This window comes from Rhagoletis pomonella, unplaced genomic scaffold (genome assembly GCF_013731165.1).
Source record: "Rhagoletis pomonella isolate Grant_MI unplaced genomic scaffold, Rhpom_1.0 Rhpom_scaffold_06387, whole genome shotgun sequence".
NCBI classification, from domain to species: Eukaryota; Metazoa; Arthropoda; class Insecta; order Diptera; family Tephritidae; genus Rhagoletis; species Rhagoletis pomonella.
The window spans coordinates 1-5,862 of record NW_023464918.1 but is presented as its reverse complement, the minus strand read 5'-3'; the positions used below and the strand labels follow the sequence as shown (position 1 = coordinate 5,862).

Here is a 5,862-nt window from a genome sequence, read left to right as displayed (position 1 = left end):
ATTATGTCGGCTGATGGACCGCGTTATACCGCAAAGATTAAAGTCGAATGTGTTTATTTACCTCGACGACTTATTAATTATTGCTCCAGACTTCGACTCACATATGCGAACGTTGCAAGAAGTCGCGGTTTGTCTGAGAGAAGCAGGGTTGACAATAGGCCTAAAGAAATCTATGTTTTGTTTTAAAGAATGGCCCTATCTAGGGTATATTGTTGGAGGGGGTATGTTGAAAACTGATCCCGAAAAGGTTAAGGCGATCCTTAATATCCCTTTACCCCAAACCGTAAAACATGTTAGGAGTTTTCTTGGAACAGCTGGGTGGTATCGCCGTTTTATAAAGGATTTTGCTACGCTGGCTACACCATTGACCGACACTTTGAAGAAAACCACCAAGTTTCAAATGACACCTCCGGCTATAGAGGCTTTTAATAATTTGAAGAAAGCGCTTACTAGTGCACCTGTGCTAAAGCATCCCGATTTTAGCAAGCGTTTCTGGGTCCAATGTGACGCCTCTGATTATGGTGTTGGCGCAGTGCTGTATCAGAAGGCGGACGATGGCGGCGAAAATCCGATTGCGTACTTCTCACAGAAGTTAAACGACTGTCAACGCAAATACAGTACAACCGAAAAGGAATGCCTGGCGGCGGTGATGGCGGTGCAAAGATTTCGCCCGTATATCGAACTCATGGCGTTCACAGTGGTTACGGATCACGCCAGTTTGAAGTGGCTCATGTCGCTTAAGGATTTGAACGGCAGGTTAGCGAGATGGTCTTTGCATCTTCAGGCATTTAACTTCGAAATTGAACACAGAAAAGGGTCTGAAAACATCGTTGCCGATACTTTGTCTCGTTGTATCGAGGACATATCCCAATCCCTAATAGCAGGTATGGATACGATAGAATTCGAGTCCGAAGAGTATTTAGGTCTGATAGGCACTATAGAAGGAAATGCGGAGCGATTTCCCGACTTAAAAATAGAAGATGGGTTTATCTTTAAGCGTGCTGTCGTGCAGTGCGGACGTGTTTTCTTTGCTCGTCTAGTTTTAATCAAAATCTCTACAAATTTGTGTAAGCTGTGAATTTCGACGCTCAATATGGATGGCCTCTGTGGCAAGTGCGACAAGGTTTTTGCGCGAGGAGATACTTGTATCGTGCCCTGCAGTGGATTTTGCAAGAAGTGCTTCCATCGTGCGTGCTGTGAAGGCCAAATTTCGGAATACGATATTGGTTTGCTCATCTCGAACCGCCACATTCGCTATTTCTGTTCGGAATGCATACTCATGCCAGCTACATTAAGCAAGACTCTTGACCTAATATCGTCGACACATAAACATGGGTTGGAGTCCATTAAAAGTGACTTTGAGACAAAATTCAAATCTGTACACGAGCAACTCAACGTAGTCAAAAATCAATTTGAATCCATAAGCAAACAAATTTTCAATGACAACAACAACAACATTGCGAAAGTGCTAAGTGAAATTAATATCCTAAAAGTGGCTGTTGCTAAAACAACAAACTACAATGTAAATGCTTCTAAAAAGAAGTCGAATAGCCGCCCGCCTGCTGTTCAGAATACTTTTGTTGCGCCTGATGATGGCAATTATACCGCTATTACTGAAATGACTTTTACCGGCTCTTCACCATCCTCTTTAACATCATCTTCGCACTCAGTTAGTAGTGCTAAGCATATCAACAATAACAATAGCGCATCAGTGAATGCTTTGCCTACTGTTGGTGATGCTGCTAGTGGTGCAAAGCACAATAACAATAAAACTCATTGCTTGCCTGTGGCCCGCAATGTGTCAGTGAATGCTTCTTTGCCTATTGCTGCTGATGTTGGGTTTTTAAATTCATGCGATCCTGCTGCTACGTCTGGTTCGCTCATATCGCCGCTGCCTTCAAACGCTGTCACACAGTTTTCTACGGTTCCTACTTTGCCTATTCAATTTTTGCCTACTGCCAGTGATGCTAATTCTAATGCTATGCTCAATCCCTACAAGAATTGTGTGATGGAAACTGACACATACTCATTTATCTTACTAACACATTTGCAAATTTTAGGTTGGTTAAAAAGAGATCATTAAATAAGGCCATAAGTTGGAGGAAGACGGAAGATCACATGTACACCAATGTTTACATCACGTTTTTCATATTGCTCTTAAAAAGTTGATGGAAGTACTTGATTGAGATCTCCATCACCAGTGAGTATCACATGATCAATCAAATGACTATCACTGTTCTTGTAGGGATAATACTGAAACTCGTTGCTTGCCTGTAGCCCGTAATGTTTCAGTTAATGCTTCGTTGCCTAATGCTGGTGATGCTGTGTTTTCAAATTCATGCGATCCTGTTCCTACGTCTGGTTTGCTCACATCGCCGCTGCCTTCAAACGCTGTTACACAGCATTCTACGGATGGTGCTGAAAAGTATGAGTGGAAAACGGTACGCAACAAGAAATCAAATAGATATAAAAATATTGTTGTGGGCAGTAATACTAACTGCGACCTCGACGTTGTAATTAAAAAGAAGTGGTTACACATCTCTTCGTTCAAACCATCCGTGACTGAAGATAAAATAACATTGTGGAAGAATACAAGTGAGATATCTTAGGGTTGACAGATAGTTGACAGGGTGTTCAATATGGCGATGACAGTGTGAACAATATGGCAGCCAATATGGCATACAACACCGAATGGCCCGAAGTTGCAAAACTACGACCCGAATGAAACGCTTCGTGAAAGTCCAGGGTTGCGAAATGGTATTTTGTTGGAAAATATAAACGCCAGGATTTTGTGCAGCGCCGAATTTTAACAAAAGAGGGTTTTGTGTTCTCAAGATGAACAGAAAAGGGTTGCTGTGCTGTTTCGTTTTAAGCTTGTTTTAATCTAAAGGTATCTAATTAAATATTAAAAGGATACAAAAATTAAAGCAAAAATTTAAAATATATGTACATATCTGAAAATTAAAAAAAATATATATATATTTTCACGAGAGACAAATTAAATAAAATGGGTTAACTTTAGGGGAAATATACTTATCAGAATGGGTCAGATAGGGCCTTTACGTTATAAATAAAAATAATTCCTACTTAAATTTTATATAATTTTGGTGACGTATTTCTAAGCTGGCCGTGAGATCTGTGAAATAATACATATTTATGTGCATATATTGTGTTGATTATGCTCTAAATCGCTAAATAATTCTTGCAGCAATCAGCATCATTGGAAAGTGAAGTGACAATAGGCTGGTTTTCTTTATACAGCCCGTTTTAAATTCGAATTATTGTTATAATAAATTACAATTATTGTTTGTTTCCATTTCGGTCAACCGCGCAAATTATTTATTAAAAAAATTTCGTTTAAAAATAGCAGATTTTGTTTACTTTTGAATATCGAGTGCGGTATAAAGACACGGGTATAAATGCTGTAAAGAAATATATGTTGAGTCCAATCGGTTTTTTGCTAATACGGTTCTTGTGTAGGTATAAACAAGGTATATTAAAAAAATACCTCTCCATGAAAAAATATCGTTATTTTCGTATTTTAAATTAATCGAAATTTTATGGGGGGTTATAAAAACTGGTTTTAATCGAAACTTTGTTTTTTCGGCTATATTTGTTATTATTTATTGGCCCAGATGTAAATATTGAATGAACTAACATATTTTAAATATTTACGGAACTACCATTTGTATGCAACCCTGCCTATCCTATATTCAAGTAGATGTAATTCGAAAAATTTAAACGGATTTCTTCAAATCAACCTGAGCTGCGGACATATTGCGAATTCATTTTTAAACATTAACCACTACATTATGTTAGTATTAAATACTTTCAATTAAGAAACAATTCTTATTAGAAAATAAATATGAATCGTTTTATTTTAAATATTCCAATGTATATTTTTTGTTAATGCAGATAGTGCGGATTTAACGTATTTTATATCCGTTACATGGGGATCATAAATTTAAGGCAGATTGCTATTAACAATTTTTACACAATTTACGATTGCAATCAATTTCTTTCAAAACTATAATCTAAATGATTGCAAGTTGTACGATCAAAACAGATTCCAATATTAGGTATATTATGGAAATGCAATCCAATTTGATTTGAGTTATTCAGTTTTAGATACATTTATATTTCTGTGTTCGTATGGAATAGTAGTTTATGTCGGGAAGCTGGCTTTATTATTTACAACACAAGGAATTTTTTGATGACCCTTAACAAGAATATGGGCGTGCTAGTATCGGAACTATTTCTTGCACGTTTATTTGCCAAAATTTCTTCAACGGCTCGGCGCCAGTGAGGGTATGCTGCGAATGCCGCATTATACTAAAACCAGCCTTTTGACATAAGCTATTCCATATGAGTGGGGCACGTGCGAAATGCGGATTTGCAGTACTGCAGTATCTCGACACCTTCCTCACCAACAGCTCTGTCCTCTATGAGCTTCTTAATGTAAATGCAAATAAAAGATGGAAATTTAAGAAAAATTACATCACAGCGTTTCACTCTTGTAGTTTATTGGCTATCAAGCACCAGAAAATTTCCATCACGCATTCCATATGCCACCGATTGTCGTGGATCAATTAAAATACTGTCATCACAGCTTTTTGGTACTGCAGCAACTGGTGTGTGTGTCTATGTCGGAGTTATGTGGAGCTGTTGCATGACTAAAATCAATTTGGACTCTTTGAGAGCTGGCTTGCTTGTTGCGAGAGCTATTGGCATCAAATGTATGCAAATTAGATTTCCAAACGAGCAACTGTTGAATACAGGAAAAAATATATATTATGTGGTTCCGCTAAAGTGCACTACTACCGTGTATAAATTGGTCGACCTTCTAATAAATCAAGCAATCTTATTGTATCGTCATCGCCGCCAGTCACCAAGAAATTTCCACTTGGGTGAAATGCAACATCATTCTCCGGCGACGAATGCACTGTATTAGCTCGCCTTCAGCTATGTCAAATATCTTAAAGCGGTTACAACTTAATGCTAAAGCCACCAGATTACCGTCTAGATGCCATGTCAGCTGTCGTCCCATACCTCTTCCCACGGTGAACGTTCGCACACATTCACCTGAAAATGTATCGCAAATTCTTAACTTGTCATCGCCGCGCGATGAAATTAACTTACCATTAGGGCTGAATTTTGCGGCGCGCACCCATTTGTGTGTCCAGTGAAAGATGTGTAATTTCAGTATTTTGATGGCTGTTCGCCATTTTTCTAGTCTGCAAACGAATAAGCTGACGAAGATGCAAACAAATTCAAGCACATTGTTGCATTCTACCGTATTTTTAAAAAGCTTTAAAATCTTAAAACATATGTGAAAAACTTTTATAATCTGAATATTTCTAATGTCGCAATCAAAACGAAATTTTGTAAATAGCATTTTTAAAAAGCAATAATTTAATATTTTTCAAGTTTTTGGGCATATATGTTACCATTTGAACAACAAATACTACCAAGTTTTAAGAGACTATTTAATGCAACTCAGGTCAAAAAGAGCAGTTTAGACCAAGATAAGCAACTCTAAAAAACAGATGATCGCAGCTGTGGCCCAGGATGACGTCTATTGCTAAGATATCTCACTTGTATTTGTACACAATGTAAAATAATTTCATATGTTGCTAATCAGTCAGGCGTTGACAGTCAACACCTGGCTTGCTACAAGCTGGTTAAAAAGGGTGCTTCTGTCGATAGTTTGCGTAGCCTTAACTTTAAATTTGTCGTTTCACCAGCATAATATCGTCGACACATAAACATGGGTTGGAGTCCATTAAAAGTGACTTTGAGACAAAATTCAAATCTTTACACGAGCAACTCAACGTAGTCAAAAATCAATTTGAATCCATAAGC

General features: G+C 37.7%; 1 long non-coding RNA gene across 1 annotated transcript; it reads right to left on the bottom strand.

Annotated features, from left to right (window-relative positions):
* Nucleotides 1-4,589: 4,589 nt before the first annotated feature.
* On the bottom strand, nucleotides 4,590-5,236 carry LOC118755487. The gene is made up of 3 exons (XR_004995012.1): nucleotides 5,140-5,236; nucleotides 4,822-5,082; nucleotides 4,590-4,765 (listed from the first exon to the last, which is right to left on the bottom strand). It is a non-coding gene; the product is annotated as an uncharacterized LOC118755487 (long non-coding RNA).
* Nucleotides 5,237-5,862: the final 626 nt, after the last annotated feature.